Here is a 24,179-nt window from a genome sequence, read left to right on the forward strand (position 1 = left end):
TGGATTAATAGACACTAGCGTTGAGTGACTCGACGGCGTTAGAGGATACATGTGAGTGAGGGATGAGCTCGGAGAGCAGACACACCTGAAGGTAAATAAATCATCGTCTGGGCTCTGGGATGACATCTAACAGTCACGCTGCCTGATTCGATGCAACGCATTAAATGACTGGCAGAGAAAACGGGGAACAGACGCCATCACTCGCGGGTTTTTTTCTCCTGACTGCTGATTCAAGCAAAGCTGTCAGATCATCTCCGCGTCGGGTGATTCTTTACATTGCGGCATTATAATTCAGTAATAGTGTTTGAAAGCGAGGCGTGACTTGTAGATATGATTCAATGGTGGTGACAACATGAAACAGAGGGGATAATGGAAGCAGAAAATGATTGCTGTGTGTCTGAGGCTTCTTTAAACACACGTGTTTCCACTCCAGTATGTGTCACACCGTCTCAAGAGCCTCTACGTATGCTAGGGAATACTGGGTAAACAATACCCCCCTTCACCCACTGAACCAGCAGCCTCCAAGGCCATGGATGGTGTAAACAAACCGTTTTCAGACATATTTTTAGCTTTCCTTACTGGATGAATTTAAAGGATATGAGCACGACGTGTCCAAACCCTTCCTCTGTCCATATCCCATTACCCACCACCTTATCTCAAGCTCCTGCTGTTGCGTTTGCGATAAGCTCAACAGGAGGTTTATAATTGTCAGCCACACACTACAAAAAAACTGCCTCCTATGTGATGTTTCATCCCTTTCCTCCCAATCTTCTGCCAAGTCTAAACCCCATTATGGCGCCTTCTAAACGCTCAAAAGAGGCGTTAATGTGCGAGGAATTTAACAGCAACGGCCAAATTGGTTCAGTATCCTGCTCAAAATGAGCAAGGCACAATTAAAATGTCAGGGATGGACGGCCCTCGGTGCGGCACTGGCGATGCTTTTGTTTCCTGGACGACAAAGGAGTCGGTGATTGTTGTGGAGCAGCACAGACAGCCGTGTCGTCAGCGTTACAGGCCACGGGCCGGACGCCGTGGGCTTAGCGTGGAGCCTCTGAATGCAAAGCAGCTTAGGAGTGACAGAGGAAATGGGATATCAATAGTGGCCAACAGATTTGGCTGCAGTACAGACGCCTGATGCTCCATCCCTACTTCAGAGCTGACTTGAGCCCAAACAGTGCTGGGGCATATCAGGAAATTCTCAGTGTTTACTTTAACTCCCTGTGCGAGCTGAGGGGACTTTATAATCACTGTGGGAAGAGAAAAACTTGCTTAAGTCGCTGCTGAACTCCAGAACTTAACAGGAAATAATTTATGTTGAGCTGTGACCCTCGTCCATCTGGTGAGTACACCCAGCACAGAACAACGGGCAAAGGCTGCCTGTTGGTGCATGAGTAAGCAAGGAGCTGGGTGCAGACGCAGCTGCATTTTATAATTACAGAGTGTTTTCTCAAGAATGCAAAACTGAAGAAGTGCAGGTGCCGCCGGTTTGTTCTGCAGAGTCACAAACGAAGCAGCACTGAGGCGGTTTGGAGAGGAGCCTTTCATGGCCTCGCACAAGCCAGACCCGTGCTCGGAATGCCAAGCTCCCTCATAAATTGGAAATGACAACTTGATTCATGCAGGTAATACATTTCACTGTCCGAGCGGATGACATTGCCGTTATACAATATTCAAGCCGCATAGGGGCGAGTGAGGACGGCGCTCCAAAGGCGCAGGAATTACAGTAAAGCGGCTGAAACACTCAGTGATAACAGCTGCTGAGGACGAATGCGGCGCTAACAGGGAAACGAGGCGGGCTGTTCTCTGTGAAGGTGCGTTGGAGGGGAAGCGGAGCAGTCTGGGATTGATAAGGGGAATGAGGCGGTTCTAACCTTCAAAGATCCTGCTAGAGAAGTCAGGGTGTAGAGTATTGATGAAATGTTTCAGCTGTAGTCACTTGAGAGTATCCGGTCGCCCGGGGCAAGGCAGTGTTCGCTTTTTTAAACTTTTACATTATCCAGGGCGCAGTTTCTGCTGAGCGCTCACTCTGAGCACTTCAGCAGGGCTGTGCTCTGACACGGCTGAATCCATGTGGGCAACAACCACACAAGCTGGGATGGAAGTGGCACGTTTATCCAGACCCTGGGCACTGTTTCCCTGGAGGCTGTCTTGGGCTACCGTATTAGTCTAAAATCAGTAACAGCAAGTGGCGTGCACCGAATTTTTAAAGGGCAGGGGTGAAATGAAAAAAAAAAAGAATGTACATCACAATCTCTTCACTAAAGAGGGTACTAAATGATATTTATTTTCCAGGGTACTTTTGGCACACATTTTTGCTACTTTAGAGGGCGCTTTTGTGTGTTTTCCTAACCAGGGCGCTTGAGGACATGTTTTGACACAAAAGGAAACTCTAGTGCGCATTTTGCCTCCCAAAACAGCATCATATTGTAACCAGCCAATTCTTTTTTCACCCAAGAGGGCAATCTAGTTTTGGCTCCCAAAAGCTGGCTTTAATGCCCATTATGGATCCCAAGAGGGCACTTCAATATGATATTACCAGCCCAGTGTGTTTTTTCCACCAAAAAGGGAACTTAAGTGAATGTTCTGGATACCAGAAGGGCACTTAAGTGCGCATTTTGCCTCCCCAAAGGATAATTGGGCACACATTTTGCCTCCCAAGGGGGCTCTATTACATTGTAACAATTCTAGTGGGTTTTATTTTTCCACGCAAAAGGGCACTCTTTCATGGATTTTGCCTCCCACAAGGGCACTTAAGTGCACATTTTGCCTCCCACAAGGGCACTTAAGTGCACATTTTGTCTCTCAAGAGTGCACTGAATCATTTTATAACCAGCAAAAATGTCCTTTTTTCCACCCAAGAAGGCAGTGTAGCACACATTTTGGTTCCCAAAAGGGCATTTAACAATATTGAAACAAGCCTGGTGTGTTTTTTTTTCCACCAAAAATGGCACTCTTGAATGGATTCTGCCTCCCAAAAGGATACTTTTTGGCACATTTTGCCTACCAAGAGGACACTCTGGCGCACATTTTGGCTTCCAAGAGGACACTCTATCATATTACAACCAGCGTAGTGTGTTTTTACCACCAAGAGGGAACTTGAGTGCAAATTTTAGCTACCAGGAGGGCACTTTAGCGCACATTTTGCCTCCCGAAAGAACACTTTATTCCATAATAACCAGCCTAGTTTGTTGTTCTTTCACCCAAAAAGGCAGTCTTGCATGGGTTGCCTACCACAAGGGCACTTTAATGCACATTTTGCCTCCCGAGAGGCAAGTATAAGTGAACTCTAGTGCATTTTTTTCACTCCCAAAGGGCACTTAATCATATTCTTACCAACCTATTGTTTCTTTTCACCAAAAAGTGAACTCTAGTGTATATTTTTCACTCCCAAGAGGGTGCTCTTTCGCATGTTTTTTCAACAACTGGGCCATGAGAGGGGGCGATGGCCCCTCTGCCCCCCTTCTGTGCACACCACTGTTAACTGCCTTACCTTACCTTTTAAAGCCTCAAACAAACTGCTACATGCCAAATCTTAAAACCTCTCAGGTCAGAAGAGAAATCTTTCAAAGCTTTAACACCAAGGCAAAGAATAAAATCTTAAAATACTCCTCCTGGTCTTTGTTACTGTTCTCTCTTGTGTATAAATCCTGCTCGATGAATAAGCCCAGCTTCATTCAGCTAAAACTAAAATTTATTCTATCTCCTGACACAAAAAGCAGCCTGGCAGAAAGAGGACGCAGTAACTCCTGCTTTATGTCCAAAGGGGGTAAATATTATCGCCTATTTGTTTTAATTTGAACCACCCCGTCCAGCACACGTTCAGGTCTTTATGTGTCAACTGAAGAGGCTTCAAATTGGCGTCCCTGCAGCTTTGAAAAGATATGAAACCAGCCTCCAAATGACGTGGGAGTAAACAAAAAGGCAAGAAAAATATCAATGCTCTAGCGCTGACCTCTCCTCTTAGGGGCTGCTGCTGATTGCTGGCCATTCTCCACGTGCAGCTGAGCGTATCCAGAAGTCTCAGGGGCTTTATCCAGACAAATCAACCGTAACCTCTGAAGAGTAGGATTAACAGGATTATTTTGAAGCTGCAAAAGGAGCATCACGAGTGTATTTGTAAATGTATAAGCAAGCTGATTACATGGGTAGTGAGCTGAATGCTTGTATTTACATCTTGCAGGGTTTAATTTGTGTATCTGAGGCTATCTGCGTCTCCATCTAAATCCACAGAGCAGTCGGAGGCGGTAAGTTCACAGCTCTCCTCATATTCGTTCATCTCAGATAAGCTGCGTTTGAAGGGAGTCTTCAAAGATGCAGAGGAACCTTTGTGTGAGGCTGCAAACAAACCAATCAATACCGCAGCAGCCTGCAGACGGAGAGCGGACACATAATGGTGCCTCTTAAACCCCTCTTCAGTTTACATTTAAACACCTCCCCCCTCCTCCTCTTCCTCCTTCTCCTTCCTGCTCCCTGCGTGCTCTCCCTTTCACTCCAGCGTTGACCTTAAACCTGTGGAAGTGTCTACAAGCATCCCGGACACTAAAAGCTGCCGCAGCTGTCCCTGATGAGCTTGTGAATTTGCTGGTATCGATTGGGCGCTTGAGGGTCTCTGAAGGTCTGTAATTTTATTTTCCTGCTGCAAAGCGATGGGGTGTAATATCCTGAGAGGACGGCTTCAGATCTGCAGCCGCCGACTTACGGAGTAAACAAAGAAGGTAATAAGAAATGAGTGACAGTGAGTGAGTGATAAAGTGAAAGAAAGATAAACAGGCGGCTCAGAGTGATCCTCAAAATATTCAAATCATTGCAAACATTACCATACTGAGTGATCACCCTTCTCCCATCATGCTCCTCTGCCCATATGGCAGCAGCGTCTATGGGGAGAAAAATGCCCCAGTGTTCCAGACGCTCTAGCGATGTGGAGTGCATGCATATTCTCCATATTGAGTGTTTCACTCAAAAAAAAAAAAAAAAAATGAACCCGCCAATCTCCAAAAAGTGGCACTTCAGCTCATGATGGATGGGACCAAAACGGAGATAAGTGGTTTTCCATTCGGGACACAAATGGGTAATTTCAGCACTTAGATGATAAAATTAGATCATATTTAAGTACACCATCCTCTCTACTTGGAGGATTATAAAAAGTGATGCTGAGCAGTATTTTCCAGAGTGAGTGTGGTGAGAGTTGAAGTGTAGCGTTCGACTTAATGGGTTTGTTCAACAAAAGAGGAAATAAATCACCTTAAGAGGTGTGTTCAAGCTTCCAGGGCTCTGAAAGTTAAAAACACACATGTGAAGCCACAGCATTCAAAGCCATATGCTCAGCAGAGGGACTGTTACACTACGAGCATCAATTAACACACAAAATGTTCCCTCCCAAGTCGAAGCTCTGGTATACGGCGGCTAATTAAGCCACGGATTCTGAACGGTCACGCACATTACTCACATTAGCTAATTCTGCGACTGAAACACCTGGAGGCAGCTGATGGAGAGGACACACAAGTCCAAACAGAAAGAGCTCCTCCTCCTCTTCCTCTGCTGCTTCACCCTGCTGCACGGCTCCAGCCTCTATCAGGGGGCGAGGAGTTATCGGAAACACCATCTCGCTGCTGACAGACGGGTGGAGCGTGGAACAGGCTGAACACATCCTATTATATAGCAGAGCGCAGGCGACTGCACCTGTCGAGATAACACAGGCGATGCTCGGGGAGGGAGAGAACGCACACGATGCAGAGGCTGAGACCATGTAGGCGGACACACTCCTTGGATTTTTATCTGAGGCGCACACGTGCAGGTGTCTTCATTGTTCTTCTGGGTAAAAAAACACATATTTAGTTTCTTGCCTGTGAGCTGCTGGAGCTCTTGTTAGCTGCTCTGTTGAACCTCAGAGCTGAGAGGATGCCAGATGAAGGGTCCTGTGATAATTACCCAGCACACACACACACACTCCTGCCACTGCTGATGGCAGCACAGGCCGGGGACATGCAGCTTCAGCAAACCTTCCGGTAAATAACACTCCTCCTACTGAGGGGCACAGGGATCACCTGCACACACATTTACGTCTGATGCAGTGTGTCAGGGCTGCATTAGCTTCTTAAACTGGACTGTGTGTGTCTGTGCTGTCGTGATCTCCTCTCATATTCCCGAGCGCGCTCCCTCAGATGTGGATGTATGAATCTAAATGTCTTCTTACGTCTGGCAGCCTGAGTTTGTAGCTGAAAGGGGGATAATTAGATTTTATTAGACAGACAGGCCTCTCTTTCGCTTTCAAATTAAAACTGAACACTTTTTTTCTCTGCTGCTCTGATTTAATTCCTCTCGCTTTTTAAAAATCTGCGCGTCAGAGGATTTGACGTCGATAGATTTCGAACCATCGTTCAGCTCGTGAAGGGGCGGCTCTCATGCGTGACATTCACTCTCCTGTGGGAATCGCAGCAGGCAGACGTGAGTGTGTGTGCGTGTACGTGTGTGTGTTTGTATGGCGTGATAACCCGTGGTTTAACTGCCCACAGCTGCCCGCGGCCGTCGCTGAGGTGAAGCCGCTATCTGCAGCCAGCATGAGGTCCGGTCAGAGGCTGCGCTGCTCAGTATGCCCTCGGTAAATAAATGATTCCACCTGTCAGACCTGCTAAGCTTCAGCTTCACGGCGTGGAGGAAAGGAGACGGAGGAGGGAGTGTGTGTGGGTCAATTTCTTGTGTGTGTGTGTGTAAGAGAAGCAGAGAAAAGTGGGGTTACTTTTGAGTGGAGTTTGGCTTCCACCTCAACCCCTGACAGAAATACACACTCTGGTTTTCATTGTTCTGTCAGGCTGTCAGACGCAATTTAGCTTGGGAACACACACACATGAGCACAGAAACAGAACAGGCTGCTCCTCTCAGAAGTTTAAACCCCTCGCAAACATCAGCGTGAGATGAAAAATGATTCAAAGAAGTTTTATTAACCTGAATGTGAGGTTTTGTTTGTGTCGGAGGAGCCCTGAGGACACGATGCGAGATCTGAAGGAGTGTGTGTGCGTTTGTTTGTGTATGTACGCTTTGAAATATGTACGAGCGACCGTGTAGCGATGATGTGAGCGCATCACGGGAAAAGGGGGAGACAAAGTGAGGGTCAAACCGCGGAGGGCGAAGTGTTGATGATATGCGTCTCTTCCAGCAGGAGGAGCATGAATATTTACCGCCAAGGTTACACAGTGTGGCCGCGTCCTGACTGCACCTCCAGTGGAACACCTGCTTTCCGGATCCTTCTGTAATGAGAGCTTTCTAGGCAAAGCTTTGACTGACAGGTGAGAAAAAGCGTCTGGATAAAGAGCCGAGGATGTGCTCACCCCAAACCTCACAAGCACACTTTTTAACAGCCCCAAAGCACAAAAACGCTGTAATATATCCGCAGGGGGTGTAATAGTGTTGCCGATCAATTCCAGTGACTCAACAGTTATGGTGCCAAGTGCTGAGGCTTCAAGTTGGAGACCTTGTAAATAAAACAGCCATTAGATGACTTAACACCTCTTTAAAGTGTTTTTCTAATTAGTCTTAAGGAGACGTGCAGTGGAGAGGTTCAGAATGAAGCTCTTAAGAGGCGCGTTAAGAGGCTGCGGGATATTAAGAGGGTGGAAAAGCTCGACCTTTCTTAACAGGATGTGGTAAACTTGATGATTAGGATGGCGGAGTCGAAAGCGGAAGTGGCAAAAACTTCCACAGGAAGAATTTAAGGAGAGGACGGAGACACTCGACTGTCTTCACACTCCGTCCTTCCGCCTGGATTGAGTGTGAGAGTGTGTCATCCGATGGGAGCGTGTCACAGCTGACAGCTCGTGATCCAGTAGCGGTCTCACTGCTTATGACGGCTGTCAGACAGGAGATCCATCTGTGTGATTAGCCGCTGGACCGGATGACTCTCCTCTCCCTGCTCTCCTCTCCTCTGGGACGGATCGATTTGAGCTGGCTGCTGAGATGACGCTGCTGACTGTCAAAACTAACTGTGTTAGCACGTGTGTTAGCATGTGTGTGTTCTCTTCAATCCTGCCTGAATTCCATCTTAAACCTAATGAGGAAGAGATTGGGGCGGTGATGCCGATGCAGAACAATCAAAGCTTAAAAAAAAGCACGGGTTGGAGCTGATTAGAAATGATAATCATGGACTTGATTCAAATTAAACAAATTAAAGGCTTCAACTCCATCTTCCCTTTAATTCTCGGCAACAAAACGGACTCCATCAAAGCAGGATTATTCAGCTCCTTAGGTGTAGTCTCAAAAGAAGCAGAAGAAGGAGGTAGGGGCACAGTGACTTCTCTGTCAGCGAGACGCTCAACGTAGAGTCATCTGGGATCAATACAAGAGGGTGGCTAACTCATTGGTCCTTTAAACGAAAAGAACAGGATGTAAGAACCTTTTATCAGCTCTGATTTAATATGTACATACTCCAGGATGTTTGTCTCCATGAGATTATAAATGCTGTTTAAAGGGGATGAAAAAAGCAGCTACTGCATTATTCAGATGAAGCCTGTACACATAATACAAATCAAATAGTCTGTTTAAGTCATAAAATATGAGATCAATTCGTCTCCCAGCTAATTGGGTCTCTTATTTCTGAGCGCTGCGCCCCGACAATAAAGACAACAGTGACTAACGCTTGATAATGCAGGGGGCTTCATTTGTTACCATTCAATAACCAGGCCTGCATCGTAGCTTCCATTAAACGGCTAATTAAAGCAGCCGTAGTCACAGCTAAGAGTTTACAGATCATCTTTCTATCAGTTTAATTAGGCTCAATGCTATTTGCTATGGCGCTCGTCGTAATTCCATTTAATTAAGCAGGAATTAATAGATCTCAGTGTGAACCACAAAGGTTGTTCGCAGAGGATGGGTGCCCCGTGTTAAGGCTTGATGGATGTTTGAAAGGGGGGAGCTGAATGAGGAGGAATTTTTCACTCATTTGTTAATGAAACCAATAGAGGGCGAGGTCTGAAGGGAACATCAAGATACATCAAGGTGTCATCAGTCTACATGATCTATGATGCTGACTATAAGACTTCATGAACGCAGATTTACAATTGACATGTAGTATTATTGTTTTAATTGTTTTCATAAGATGAAATCAAATCCCTGGAGGTAAATGTGGAGAGTTTTTCAGGATTTGAAGCCTTGTACACACGTAGCCGAGTATTTTCAATCAACAACTGATCGCTGATTTTTAAAAATACTTTTGTCCACCCGTCATTCAGCTGTGATGTTTGAGAACCAAAAACTGTTTTTCCCAAAGTATACAAGAATCCAGAAAACATGTTTTCAGTAACATAAAACTACAATTTGTGTGGATGACAGACCTTAACATAGGTGGACATGGCCTCAGTCAAAAACTGTTTTCAAAACTCCTGTTACTTCTTAGAAATGAGGGCTTTTATCCAGTGGAGCTCATTTACGTCCATACTGCATCAGAATAACAACAACTGCAATTTATATTTATTACATCTAGACATTTATCTATTTATGACATTCAAGTGAAACAGTGACTCTCTTTTACATTTTCTTTGACTTTTCTTGGAATTCTTTAGTTCTGTATCATATGCATTGATGATGTGAACTGAACTGAACTGAACTGAGCTGAACTGGACTGAACGGAACTGAACTGAACTGAACTGAACTGAACTAAACTGAACTGAACTAAACTAAACTGAACTGAACTGAAGTGAACTGAACTGAACTGAACTGAAGAGAACTGAACTGAACTGAACTGAACTGAACTGAACTGAACTGAACTGAACAGAACAGAACTGAACTGAACTGAACTGAACAGAACAGAACTGAACTGAACTGAACTGAACTGAAGTGGACGGAACGGAACTGAACTGAACTGAACTGATCTCTCTTGTTACCTGCTTGCATGAGCTGACCAATCAGAGGCTGGAACCTTAATCAGGTTAAATGTGCTCGGGAAGCACAAATATATATGTAAGTAGTTCTCTCTGTGAACACTGTATATTCTTCCACTAAAGTGTATGAATCAACCAAAATATGTCAACTGACTCGCTTCCTGTTAGTACAACACTATTTTCAGTCAAATTATTTAGTGCGTCATTCGCAGAGTTATTTGACGTTAAAGGAAGAAGAACTGACGTCAAAATGCGTCTTGATTCATTGGGTTACACAGGTTGAATTTAACCAGTGTGCACTCTTTCATTTTAAGCTTTTTTTTTTTTTTAAGTGGGAGGCCCTCATTCCTGATCGAAGGACTTTGAAGATCTAGTTTAAACACCATGTACAAAGCCAAATCGAAGCTCCTTGCATCATCCAGTTTAATATAACTCCAATCTGTCGAGGAGCGCTCCAAAGACAGTTATAAGCTGAGGGGTAGAAATATGTCTTTTGAGTGATCTGTGAGAATTGTCTGTTTAACTATTGATGCCTGCCGCTCGTGAGAAGACTTTGAACATACTTTTTACGAGAGCAAAGACACCTTCTCGCATTTAGAGACGGTTTCGTCACGGGCATTAAGGAGTAGGATCGATGAGACTCAGCGTTTACGGGGTTCTTTGAAAAATCTTCCCCTTCAGTCTCTTGGTACTAGAAGAAAAGTAACGGAGCAAGAAGACGTGAAGTTGTTGTAATACACCAGAGGTTTCCATAATCCAGCTGAAGCTTCAAATCTGTGTGGTTTTTGGCTTTGGGTGTGACAGACTCATCAAACTAAAACAGGAACCCTGTTCTCTGGAGCTGCTGTACCTGACGTCAGGATGTAAACAGCGCCTGACCTTTTCAGCCGAGTACAAAACATTTGTCATTTCTCTTCAGCGGTATAATAATGAATGGGAATCATGGGAGTGTAAAAGTGAAATGTTTGGCAGCTGAAGGCGGCGGTGAGCACTTTATCGTGCCCCTCTTTTGATTCATGACGGGAGGCGGACTGTGTGTGTGTGTTGCCTGTCAGCCTTTACAGCTGGGAGTCAGGGACCTGCTATCTGTTTAACGCTGGCGTTGCTATGCTGTGCATTTGTTTCTCACTCCCCCTCCTCTTCTTGTTGTTTCAGAAGACTTTATGGGGCCGTACATCAGCGCTATCAGGTGATACATCTGAGAGCGCTACTTGGAGTTATCCATCTTCCCACTGGCGCGTAGGGAGGATGTGTTTTAGATTATGCAACACGAGGACTGTAAGGGAGAAGACAGAGAGAGAAAGACGTTCTAACCGGATACAGCAGTTTTTTTTAATTATTCAGAGTCTCGCTTTGGAGAATCGTGTTATCCCTGTGTATTACAGAGCAAACCGTAGACTGAACTCACACAGCTCATTCTTCCCAACCTGATGATAAGTGAGCAACAGCAGCAGACACTCAATATCTCCCGGAACATGTAATCCAATAAATTCTGGTACGGCGAGCTCAGGGAACACATTTCTGAGGCTGAGGATTAAAGTTTTGGTCCTTTGAATCCCCAATACCCGTAAAGACAACATGTAACGTGATTTGAAACCACAGGAGATGGCTTTTGGAAGCGGTTTCTTGTGAATTAAGTTTTTATTTCCCGCACAGAGGATTGTATTTGGAGCCAGGCACCTCTGAAACCTTTGAGGACTTTGTGATAGAGTTGTACATTTTTGATGAGTCTGGGTTTGAATATGTAGATTTCATCAGAGAGGATGTACTCTAGTTCCCCTTTTGTGGCTTAAGGTCTCAGACGAAACAAATATGAATCATGATTTAAACATGAAGTGCTCCTCTGATTATCATGCAGGAGCGTGTCTGACTTCTAAACAAAGGTCATTCTTTGTTAGCGCAGAGGTGCTGGACCGTGCTTTAATTGTAATCACAATAAACAACAGGAAGCATAAAAACTTCTGAAGCTTACTCTGCTTTGAAAGATCATTTCAAAGTCTGATGAGTTTACAAAAATAAGTCAATACGTGGTGTCATTGTACAGGCTAACAGAGTCAGTGGTGTGCACAGGAGTGGGGCAGTCGTCCCCTTCATGGCCCAAGTATTAAGACAAAAAAACAGAGTGCTCTCTTGGAAGCCAAAACATGAGCTACAGTGCCCTTTTGGTAGCAAAAACATACACTACAGGGCTCTCTTAAATAATATTGCACACTAAAGTGCCTTCTAAGGTGAGAAAATGTGCGCTAAGGTGACTTCATGAGTTAAAATGTAACAAAGTGCCCTCTTGAGGGCCAAAATGTGGGCTAAAGTGCCCTCTAAAGGGGCCAAGACAAGTGCTACAGTGCCCTCAGAGTACAGAAACATGCACTAAAGTGCCCTCTTGAGTCAAAACATACCAAGGTGCCCTTTAAGGGGCCCAGACATATGCTAAAGTGCCATTTTGGAAGCCAAAATGTGCACTACAGTGCCTTTTTGAGTAAAAAAAACACATCTTCCTGGGTGTCAAAACATTGGCCAAATGCCCTCTTGAGTCAAAACATGTTAAAAGTGCCCTCTAAGAGCCCCAGACCTGAACTAAAGTGCCATTCTGGGAGCCAAAACATACACTAGAGTGGCTTCTTGAGTCAAAACAAACACTACAGTGCCTTTCCTGGGAGCCAAAACATGCGCTAAGGTGCCCCAATGTGCACTAAAGTGCCATTTTGGGAGCAAAAATGTGCACTACAGTGCCTTCTTGAGTAAAAAAAATCCCATTAACATGTCCCTCTGGGAGTCAAAACATGCGCTAAATGCCCTCATGAGTCAAAACTTGCTAAAGTGCCCTCTGAGGGTCCCAGACATGCGCTTAAGTACTATTCTTGGAACCAAAACAAACAATTGAGTGGCTTTTTTAATGAAAACAAACACTAAAATGCCTTTCCTGGGAGCCAAAACATGCGCTAAAGTGCCCTCTAAGGGGCCTAGACATGTGCTCAAGTGCCATTTTGGGAGCCGAAACAAACACTTTAGTGGCTTCTTGAGTCAAAACACACACTAATGTGCCCTTCTGTGAGCCAAAATGCTAAAAATACCCTCTAGGGCGGCAAAATGTTCTCTAAAGTGCCCTCTTGGGAGCAAAAACATGCTCAGTTGTCCTCTTGGGGGCCAAAAGGTGTGCTAATATGCCCTTGAAAATACGCAGAGTTCAATTCCCCTTTTCGTTGTATGTGCCTTTTTTGTCTTTTCACCTCTGCCCTTCAAAAAGTCAATGCACACTCCGGAACGGAGCCTAGCTATAGATGTACCATCACCAACGAAGCAACTGCTGACTTCCCATATACAGTCTTTGTCATCTATCAATATAAAAAGTGAGTACAGCAAATAGCAAATAGCAAACAGAGGCAGTCCATCCCAGTTCTGATCATAATAACTTGTTTAGGAACACGGTTAGTCACATCCCTGCATATGTAACTTACTTAAGTAATGGGAGCAAATGGAGTGCAGGCTCTCTAAATATGCAGAAGGCAGCAGTTTGAATTAATGATAGATATATGGCACAGAGTGTCAGCCCCCAACAGAGCTATTCCCCACTGAGGCAGCCTGCAGACTCCTCTCAGCGTCTGCTGCACAGTGCAGCGCGGAGCAGGATGAGCAGATGGTTAATTTGAGAATGGAACAGTCGACACTGTGAAAGCGTTTTAAAAGATAGATGGGGCTTCGAAGATAAATTGCAATAAATTTGCATGTTTAATGGACTCCCATTAGGGGCTCTGAAGATTGTTGCTTTAAGAGCAGTTATATGGACTACAGTGAGGTACAGTGCAGGCCTGGACTACTACACCAACGAAAGCAGATTTATAATCGCTCGATTGGATGTTAGATATGATAAAACATTTTGTGCATCACAAAATAGAATCTGGTGAATTATTAGGTAAAGAAAAAAAGAAACAGACTTGGCTCTGTAGTGGAAGTTACTGCATAAGCCCACAGTCACTGTTTATGAGGGAAGTAAAAAAGCTACGGGCAAAGGTCAGAACAGCCATTCCCAGGTTTGACAGTCTTTCTTTTGAGGTTTCACTCTAAATGTAGAGCAGCTGATGGTGCATTCAAGGACATCAGGAGGGTGCGATCAACACCTCTGATATCCACCACCGGGTCTCAGCTTCTGTTTCTCGCTTTGTCTCCGTCTTGGCTTCCAGATCCGAGATAAGATGAAACTTTAATGATCCCCGTGTGGAAAATCAGGTCGGTGAAGCCGCAAACGAGGAGATACGAGGGCGAGGCGGGAGGAGAGTGGGTCTGACAAACATATGCTGACAACATGTTCAATATTGGTACATGGGAGGATTGTATGTGGGTGAAGTGGAAGTATTACACAAGAGAGAAGAGAATAAATGGAGGAGAAATGTGTAAAAAGTAAAAGAATTCTCTATCCGGGATCATTAAGCGCTAGCCTCTTCTCGTAAGTCCTTCGCCATGGCTGAATACTCAAGCTTATTTTCTGTCCCGGTCATCACACACACACTGTTTAATAACTGGAATAAATCAGTAAAAAACTGATGAGTTTTTTCCACTCAAAGCTGTGCTCAGCAGGAGCCAAATCCAGGTCGAACAGGGGTCTCTGAGAAAACGCAGCAGCTAATCAATGTGTCAAAACCAAGGATTTAACCAGAGCGGAGCCGTATGAACCTCCCTGCGACCAGTGTGGAGATTTTAAATGTTCGGCCTTGAGTCTGTCTGCCTCTGTGGGAACCTTAAATAGAGCTTAAGAATGTTTTTGACCTTTGTGCTCAAGTTTTATTGATTGGAGGATTCTGCATTTTCCTCCAGCTGAGGCAGGGTACGTGGAGGAGCTGCCAAGGCATTTCCAATTCCACCAACCTAGTGGTGTAAAAGATGAACTCAGGGCGTTTTTTCACAGACCAAGACCCTGTTAACATCTGTAGGAAGGGAGGCTGATTGTCTTAAAGCTATGGTGTACAATTTGGAAGCTTTGTACATCTTAATAACCCCGTTTATAGGGCTGTTATGATCCTATGGTCCAATCTACACAATATAAAGACCAAAAAGAACGAAAAAAATCCATTCAGTGTATCCGCTGCAAAGCTGCATACTAGTTGTGAGTCCATCCAATCCCCTGTTTCCCTCGCTTCGCACCATCATGCCCATGGTCCCACCTCGTCCTCCCCCACTACCCCTCTCACGTCAGCTAGCTGCTCAGCAACAAAAGCATCATGGAGCCAGAGAGGACCGAAACCAGGAAGCTGTTACTGTTACCCTCCACAGGGAAGGGAAGAAAATTTCAGGGAAGAGGCTGAAGCAAGGAAGAATCATGAGCGATACAGGTGCCAACAGAGACTGAATATTGGAGAAATGTACGACTGGTGGAAAAAGCTGCAAAGGGATTTCGGACTGAAGACTGACGTCGAGACCGCTGAGTTTCTGTTGAACAGGTAACGACTTTGTTTACCACAGTGGGAGATGGCAGCTGAATAACTCTGGTTAGTCTGTGCCTGTACTGGCTAATGACTGAATACTGCAATGTGTCTCATCAGACAAACTGGGTTTCAGATCGTGGACCATACCTTTAAGATTAAACACTACAAAGAAAATGAGCTTACCTTTAAATCAATCCATGACAGATGGACGGATTGGGCCACAGCAGCCCCTCCAGATGAGTAGAGGATCTTAGAGGTGGTGGTTGGATGTCAGAGACATAGTGTAGTCACGGTGACAGGAGTGGTTCTGCCAGGAAGACCTGAAAAACACCCAAAATGACAAAGTATGAGGCTCTTCGGCTTACTTACATGTAAAACTATTTGATTCTGTGCAGCTAAATCTGTGTCTGTGAGTCCTTCTCTGAGCTGTTTTTTAGTCCTGGTTTGACTTTCAGTGCCTCTCCTCTGGGATCCCCAGATTGCCTGATAAACACAGGCCCTGAGGTTCTGTTTATTTCCAGGTCTCCCCATACAGTTCACTTAAACTCCAACAAATTGAAGCAGTTGTACAGTCCACACTAGTCCATTTACTCTTACTCAGCAGTGAGAAACAATCAGGGGGGAAAAACTCAGACCTTGTGTAACTCCTGTTCTGGAGCTAGTGAGCAGATTTTAGTTAATTTCCACGACTGGAGGAGATTTCATAACACTTGTTGTATGTTGAAGAATGCATGTTTAGGAATGTAGAGACGCCTTTAAGGGATAGTATATGGAGCAGATACCACTTTTTTGATAAATATAGCATCAATCTTAAACAAATATTACTTGCCTTTTGGTGTGTGGCTCTTCAATCCATTTATAAAAATTTATATATAAAGTTATGAGTAGTGGTGTGCTGATCAATCAAAAATATTGATATATTGATGCCAATGTTGGGATCAGTGTTGATCAATGTTTGGGTGTACAGATTGATACTTAAGAGTCAGTTTCTCTTCTCTAGGATGAATTTACACACACAAACACAATAAATCTTGCTGCATTTTATGTCATTTTGTTTGTGTGAGAGGAAGTGCGTTTATAAGACCATGTGTGTGATGTGGCTCTCTGTAGTACCACGGTAATTTTTGTGGCTCTTGGTCTCTGACTGGTTGGCCACCCCTGGACTAGATGAACATGCCAAAATGTTCACAAAATAAGAAATAGATATAGATACAGAAAGTGAATTGATACTGACAATTTCTCCTTCTCTTTCAGCTATCACTCTTTGGTTAAACATTTTTTTCACATTTCTTGAAAAAATCAGGACTGTATTGGTTTATAGAAGTCTATGACAACACCACTCCAGCTGATGAAGAACAGTAGTGAGAAGAGAGATCTGTGTTTCTCTCTGCTAAAAACTATTTTTGTGATTAATTTTGTAGTGATGGTGGACACTGGAGCCTAAAGGTCTTTGCACACTGAGTTTGTTTTTTTTTTGTTGAGATTTTTGGATCTGTAATCTGAAAAAAAAGTCACGCACAGACACCTTGCACACTGAATCCAATGCGTTTGTTTTTGTATTATAGTGAAAATTTGCAGTTCGAAAAAAATGGTATTATCAAGCAACTGATCCTGAGCAGTGGCTGTTAGTTTGTTTGAGGTATGCATGCGTGCACACACATACAGACACACCGTCACACATACTTACAAGTCTTCATTCATCATCTAAACATCGGCCAAAATGTTTAGAAAAAATATGTCCGAATGCACACGTGATTGATATAACATGGGATCAAATTTCTTTTTGTAACGTGTCAATTTCAGACAAAAAAAACAGAATCAGCTAGCAAAGACCTTAGCTGTCAGACAGAAAAAGGACAGAAGAGCAAATGAAAGCTAAACAGGAGAGATAGAGCATGAGCTAAAGGCTAAAACACAAGCTAAACTGTTTGTGCTAATGTTGATTCCAACTCACAGTCAGAAGTTATTCTGCAGTGGTCTGTTCAAACTTGAGAGTCTATCAATAAAAAAAAGAGTGAGGTCACGTTAGCCAGGATTCACTATTGTTACACATTACAGACATGTCTTAGAGCACCGGGCTGTTAGCTATGCTAAATACAGCCGGCTACTAAACTATGGTACAAGCTAACAACGTTTACTTGTCATGTTTCAACCCGTGGCACTACGAAACTGTCTTGAGCATTCATTTCCAAAACAAACACAAGCCTTATTTAAAGTGACATCTACGCAGCAGTGTGTGTAAGACTCCAGGCCAGAAGGTGGCACTGCAGCACACTTAATTTACATTCTGCAAATAAAAGGATGTCTACGCCTCTGCATATCCACAATCACTCACCAGCAGAGTGTAACAATACATGCCAGACATTTTACCTCAAACCAGCTGACAATGATGACACAAAGCGTATCATCACACAGCCAGAGCTGTAATTATGGTTTCTAATATAGGAACAATTACTGAGGACCGCCAAGCTGGGCTGTTCTCTGTGTGAAATTAGATTTAATTATATGATGGAGGCATGGTCGAGAGACGTGCAGGACAGGTGAGCTGAAACGGAGGAAAGGGCGTGAGGAGCATGAAGGGCAACTGTTTTTCTCTGAAATTCAGCTCCAGAGTATGAATCACCACTGCATTCACACCATTTCAGCAGCAGACCCATTACAAACACATGCTTTCCAATATGTATTCAGCTTGAAAACACAGCCTTGAACCTCAACTGAGAATATTTTCACAAGTCAGATCAGCAGCTGGAAATCTCAGCTGATCCACGTGAGACGCAGCACCTGAGGTCAGAGCTCATTTTTTGGGGCTGGACTGCCCGGTTAGTGAGAGCTGTCAGCCTGGCTTTATTGTTGCTTCAGCAGCAGTGATGTAGTGGGAGATAAAAAGGGTGAACTACCTCCACTCAGTCAATATCAGTCTCAGTGTTTTCACCAAAAAACGTCCAGTTATCCAACACTCCTTCAGCTTGTTATTTTCCTGCAGACTGACACGGCTGAACCGGTACGCTTCGAGGAAATCTCTCAGCCTCTCACTGCGCTTTGGAAGGTGGTGCAGGTGCATCTCGCACACTTAGCACCTCATTATGAACAGCAACGACCAATGTTTGAGGAATCAAAACTATTCTTTGTTCTCAGTGTATCTGCTGTGCTCCAACAAAAAGTTTAACAAGCATAGCAACAGTAGCCGAGAGGAGGAGGGATTAGTGGAGGTTAAATCCCTTCCTAAAAGGCTTTGGGAATTAAATACACAACAAGCATGATCATAGCTCAGAAAAACACACAAAGTCTAATTAAAGAAAATAAAGCCTTTATCAGTTTGCTGTCAACATCATGGCAGCTCTAACTAGCCTCTGACTGGAGTGTTGGAAATATAATTGGGGGAAGTACAAACAGCATTCAGACGACACAGAGCGCTGTGGGCAGGCTGTGCTGCATTCAGCGCTGCTGCTGCTGCAGTGAGTCAAATCTGAATGTAAGAGAACAAAGGCAGACCGCTGGTCGCAAACAAAACTATCAGCAGCTCCCGCCGCTGCTGCTGCTGCGTTCGGCCTCGCCGCCTTGCTTCATCAATATTTACCTCTTTGAGCCTGATCTCAGCTGCTACAGTAAGTTTGTCTTTCTCCTTTAATGAGATTTGTTCGCCTGATTCTCCGTCTGCTGCACTCGACGGCGACGACCAAAAAAATGAAAAGTAAAAAGCAATGCAAAGGCGAGCGAATCAGGATGCCGTAATGAGCGGCGTTTTGCAGGCCTCGCCGCAGGAGAGCCAAATGCCCTGTCAGTAACCTGCTGTGTAGTAATGACTGCGCACGTCAGTCTGCGATGCTACTTCTCAAACACAGATATGTGCACACAAACAGCTAAGTTTCATTATTTTTCTTTTACCCCAAAATACACTAATGGCCAATTATTTCTGATTTTTTTCCGGCTGTAAAGCTAGCCGGTGTCTCCGCAGCAAATGCCCAGCAGACTCTGTCCTGTGAACTTTTCTGTGTGGAAGTCTGAATCCACCCGCAGCCGCTGGGAGTTCGCTTCAGCCCAAACAGGCCAGGGTTCTCTGCAGCTCTGACATTTGTGGGGCATAACAAAGTGAAAAGCTGCTGTGAATAAAACTTGCTTCTTCTCATACTCATAGTTCTTCCAGAAACTCACTGAGGCCTGATCATTCTCCTCAACAATAATGACAATAACCTGAGCAGCTGGAGTGAAGCCCATCCCTGTGTATTTACATGATCTCCAGGAGAGGAGCGATGTTCAGGATGTTTGGCTCATTAGCTTGCGAGGCGCAGCACCCGCAGCTCTTTGAACATGTGGCTGCGTCGAAGATTGGACCATCGTCGACATATTGGTGACATCAAAGGGAATGTGAGAGCGGCTCAGAGGTGCTGTGAGCCAGATTTGGGTGACAGGACCTGCACGGTGCCTTCAAAGTGTGTGTGTGTGTGCATGAGAGAGTCTGGGGAGGAAAAAGAGAAAAGAGGATTTGTGACATTTTGCGTACGTTGAATATTTGTTTTTTGGAGAAACTCCTGTGCCAGCACAACCCTGTGTGTTTGATTTAAACGCTTTCTGGCCTCAACAGTTTAGACTTTCAGGGATTAAAGAAGAGACGTCTTGTGTACTGTCAGAGCTTACAGAAGAAAAAGAGTGTACCAATAATAGTTTTTGGCTTTCAAGCTGCAGAAACACAAAGTGACATTAAATTACAGCTTCTTCTCCACCTCCGTCTGCGTTTAAACTGCAGAATTTATCCAGACGTCTTCCTGTATGTTGAGCTATAAAGGCAAAGAAACTGACACAGAAGATGAAAAGTGAAGATGTTGACGTTTTTCTGCCGCGTCACATGGGATTGGGAGCTTCGGGAGCAGGAAATACAACGAGTCTGCGACCTCAGCCAATAAGAACGTCTTTAGTAAACCCAAAAGTCCCCGCTGACGCCTGTTTCTGATCTCGTGCTGCAGCCTTATTCCCCGTGTGGATGTCACCGCTGTCTGTTTACCCACGCGTACAGACGAAAAAACAAGACGCCGCCTCCCACCCTTGAGATGTAGGACGACTTTGGAGTGACGGCTGCACTCTTGAACTCCTTATTTCACTCACAGGAAATAAAAGCATTATCACACTCTTTCTTTGTCTCATCTTTTGTTTTCATCCGCAGACGATGCACTCCTTTGTGTTGCACACATGTAAATAATCTTTCTCCTACGGGTGGAGGCATATTTCTGCTGCCTCAGAGCACAGAAAGCTAAGCAGATAGAGAAAGAGAGTGTGTGTGGGTGTGTGTGTGGGCGTACTTGCACCTCTCCAACTGTTCCCAACAATGCGTCAGTGTATGTGACAAACTCCAAAGCCACTGCCGAAGTCTTTTGGCTTCCAGCACCGCTGATGGATTCAACATTGTTCCTCCGTCGCTGTAAATGAGCTGGATGTTTAAAGCTGCAGAGCGTGGCCTGCGGGGTCTTGTTCCAGCTCTTGAATGACAAAAGCGACCCGGCGCTTTTGGGGGAAATGAAACGTAAAATGAACAAAAGCCCCCGCTGAAAAAGCTCTTAATGACTCTTAATTATCTGTAGCACAAAGTGATACACGCGTCATGCTAATCCCTCTTTATGCTAACTGCATACATCCTGAACTCAGCCAGAGTTTGAATCCTTCTGCAGGTGGAGAGACAAAAACTCCCTCCCACACACTGATCTTCTTGTTTAAAAGGTCTTTTGAAAAGAAGAACGCCTGAGCTGTTGTTTTGTTTGCCAGGGATATGACAGTGTTTTGGCACATGGAGTTTTGGATATCAAAATCTGACCTTTTTTCTTTTCTTTCTGTGCTTTACCCAGAATTTCTGCCCGAGTCTTTGCTGCCTAAAGCTAAAACAAACTGCAACTCTAGGAGAGATTTTTCTTGTCATCTCAAGCCTCTGAGCACATTTCCATCCTTCATCCTGCCAGCTGTCGAGTTTGAATCCATGCATATGTATCTGTTTCATATGATATCATCACATCAAGCCTGTTTTATCCTGACATACCCTTAAAATCATCAAAATACTATAAACAGAGAAATAAAGACACATATCTCCAGCTTCTACTGAGGTGCGACCAGTTCTCTGCTGGAAATGTGGAGCTCCAGTCAGGGGCCTGCTCAAGGGACACTGAGTGGAGCCTGGAGCGTTTTAAATGTAATGCCAGGCGAAATGTAAACCTGCCTCCTGCCAGCTCCACAGCTGCTGTGTCAGCATTTTTCTCTGCTCAGCTTGATTCATCGCTCCCTTTCCTTCACTCTCACAACCTAAACTCCCTACAGAAACAGCCCCTTGATACATGGCTGGTCTCAGTGGTGTGCAGAGGAGGAGGGGGTGGTAGTGGTTAACCCCTCCTTGTGGCCTAATTGTTGAAAGACACACTGAAGTGTCCACATGGGAGCCAAAATGCCCATTAAGTGCTCTTTCAAGACAAAACGTGCTAAAATTCCCTCCTAGGAGCCAAAATTCACACTGTAGTGCCCTTTTGGGAGCAATAACACACACTGAAGTTGAGTCCATAGTCAAAGTGCCCACTTTGGTTCCATCTTGGGAGCCCAAATTGCACATAAAGTGCACATTTAAAGCCAAAATGCGTACTTAGTTGCTTCTTGGGAGCCTAAATGTGCACTTGAGTGCCTTCTTGGGTGCTAAAACTTGTTTAAGAATGCCGCTTGGGAGTCAAAATGTGTGCTAATCTGCCCCCTTTGATCCAAAATGCACACTAAAGTAGACTCTGGGGGGACAATATATGTTTATGCACTCTTTTGGAGACCAAATACACTTAATTACCCACTTCAAAGCCAAAACACACATTACAGCGTCCTCATGGTAGCCGAAACATGTTTGAAGAGCCTATAGGTGCCAAAATATGTGCTAATGTGCTTCTTGGGAGCCAAAACGTACACTTAAGAGCCCCTTGGGAGCCAAAATGTGCTTGAGTGGTTTTGAGAGCCACAATGTGAGTCAAAGTGGCTCTTGGTAGCCAAAATGTGTACTCAGGTGCCCTTTTGGGAGCCAATAAATGTTTCCAAGTGCCTCTTGGGAGCCAAAATGAGTGCAAATGTGATTCTGAGAGCAAAACAAGTACACAGATGCTCCTTGGGAGCCAGAATGTGTGCTTAATTTCTTCTTAGGAGCCAAGATGTGTATTTAAGTGCCCTTTTGGGAGCCAAAAAATGTTCCAAATTCCCATTTGGGAGCCAGAATGAGTGCAAATGTGATTCTGGGAGCAAAACAAGTGCACAAATGCCCCTCGGGGGGCAGGTTGTGTGTTCAGTTTCCTTGGGAGCCCAAATGTGTGCATGTGTCCCATCTTGGGTGGCAAAAATGCATGCAGATAAGCACTCTTGGGAGGCAAAACATGTTCTAAATGCCCGTTGGGTGTGAGAACCAAAATATGAGCTAAAGTGCTCTATTGGAGCCAAAATATTTATCAATGTTTTTCATGGGAGCCAAAATGTTTTTAAGTGACCTTCCAGAGCAAAAATGTGATTCTTGGGAGCCAAAATTTGTGCTTATGACCCCTCCTGGGTGGCAAAACTGTATGTTTATGTGCCCTTTGGAAACACACAGAATATAGTGCCCTCTTTAGTAGCCAGAACGTGCTGTATGTGCCTTTTTTCTTTTGTGCCTGCCCTTTAAAAAGTCTGTGCACGCTGCTGATTGGTCTATCAACACAATACAAACACAGACCCTTAAGAACTGATTTTACTGCCTTTAATGGAATCTGAAAACTGTGGTTTGTCTGTGTTTGATGAATCAAATGATCTGCAGAGGATGCAGATTATGAGCTCACCCACGCTGTCCAGAAGAAAATGGACAAACCAAACCAGTAAAAGCAGCAACGTGGGTGCGCTTTATTTACTACTTGTGCATGTGGGAGTTAATTACCAAACAGCAGGGGGTGAAGAAAAGTCACTCCATCATGCACACATCAACATCTGAAGTGATGGCTGCTTCTCTCACAGCAGAGGAAGAATTAATTACTTTTCAAATCCTCATTAGCGGGCTCCATCCCTGACCCGGCATGTAAAGCATTATACATTACACAGCCGCAGAGTGTGTGTCCTGCAGAGGCAGCGTTAAATTACACAGGCGTAGGAGGGCAGGCCTTTACACTGCATGGCAGATAATTTTCTCTTCTTCTCACCCCGGCTTGTTTTACTCCCTCCTCTCATTTCATGCACAATAACCTTCCCAGATGAAGGGCTTATAGTCGCAGTCGTACAACGCCTCGACTATTCCTGAATATCTTATAGCCTTAACAAACTACATCTTTAAAACAACCTGAAACAGGCTGATATTTGGATTAATCTGAAACAGCAGGGGGTTCGATTTAGTCATGATGAAGATGTAGTCATGTTTGCTGCCCTTAATTTAGAGTTTACTTTAATATTTAAGCAGTTAGTGGTTGTGTTTTCAGCTTTCAACAAACACACTTTTTAAGTAATTCCGCCCCTCAGACCCATAATGAAAACATCCACAGCATTGATCACCCAGGAAAGGTTAACAGCCAACCTCCCAGACTCCTCGTGGTCCGCTGATTGCTATCACGCCCCCACACACAAAAGTGAAGGCGTTATCAATCCAACCTAAGATACACATCACACGCAGCAGCAGTTCACCAAGAAATCTTCCTGGCCAGCCGTATATTTCATAAAAAGCGATGGAGCTCAGCATCAGCATTAATTCGCCCTGGAACAAGCTGGAGCAGACGCTCATTTATTTTACTGTGAAGTAGTGCGTCGTTACTTTGGCTTCGTGCAATTAAAGCGAGAAAACGAAGGTGAGGGAGGATACGCAGAGGGGCTATTTATCCTTTTTGATGTCTGATCATTTACACAAGCAGTCATAAACGACAAACACTCCTGTACAGGC

General features: G+C 44.5%; 1 protein-coding gene across 1 annotated transcript in view; it reads right to left on the bottom strand.

Moving 5' to 3' along the window:
• The window catches only part of LOC141785978 (beta-1,3-galactosyltransferase 1-like), an 82,212-nt gene that overhangs the window by 7,629 nt on the left and 50,404 nt on the right, over positions 1–24,179 (bottom strand). Inside the window, exon 4 of the mRNA XM_074664643.1 lies at positions 15,470–15,606. The gene's annotated coding sequence lies outside the window, so the exon portion shown is untranslated. The remainder of the gene's footprint in view (positions 1–15,469; positions 15,607–24,179) is intronic.

Source organism: Halichoeres trimaculatus, unplaced genomic scaffold (assembly GCF_033239565.1).
Source record: "Halichoeres trimaculatus isolate MK-OKI-2021-1 unplaced genomic scaffold, fHalTri1.1 fHalTri1_scaffold_24, whole genome shotgun sequence".
Classification (NCBI taxonomy): domain Eukaryota; kingdom Metazoa; phylum Chordata; class Actinopteri; order Labriformes; family Labridae; genus Halichoeres; species Halichoeres trimaculatus.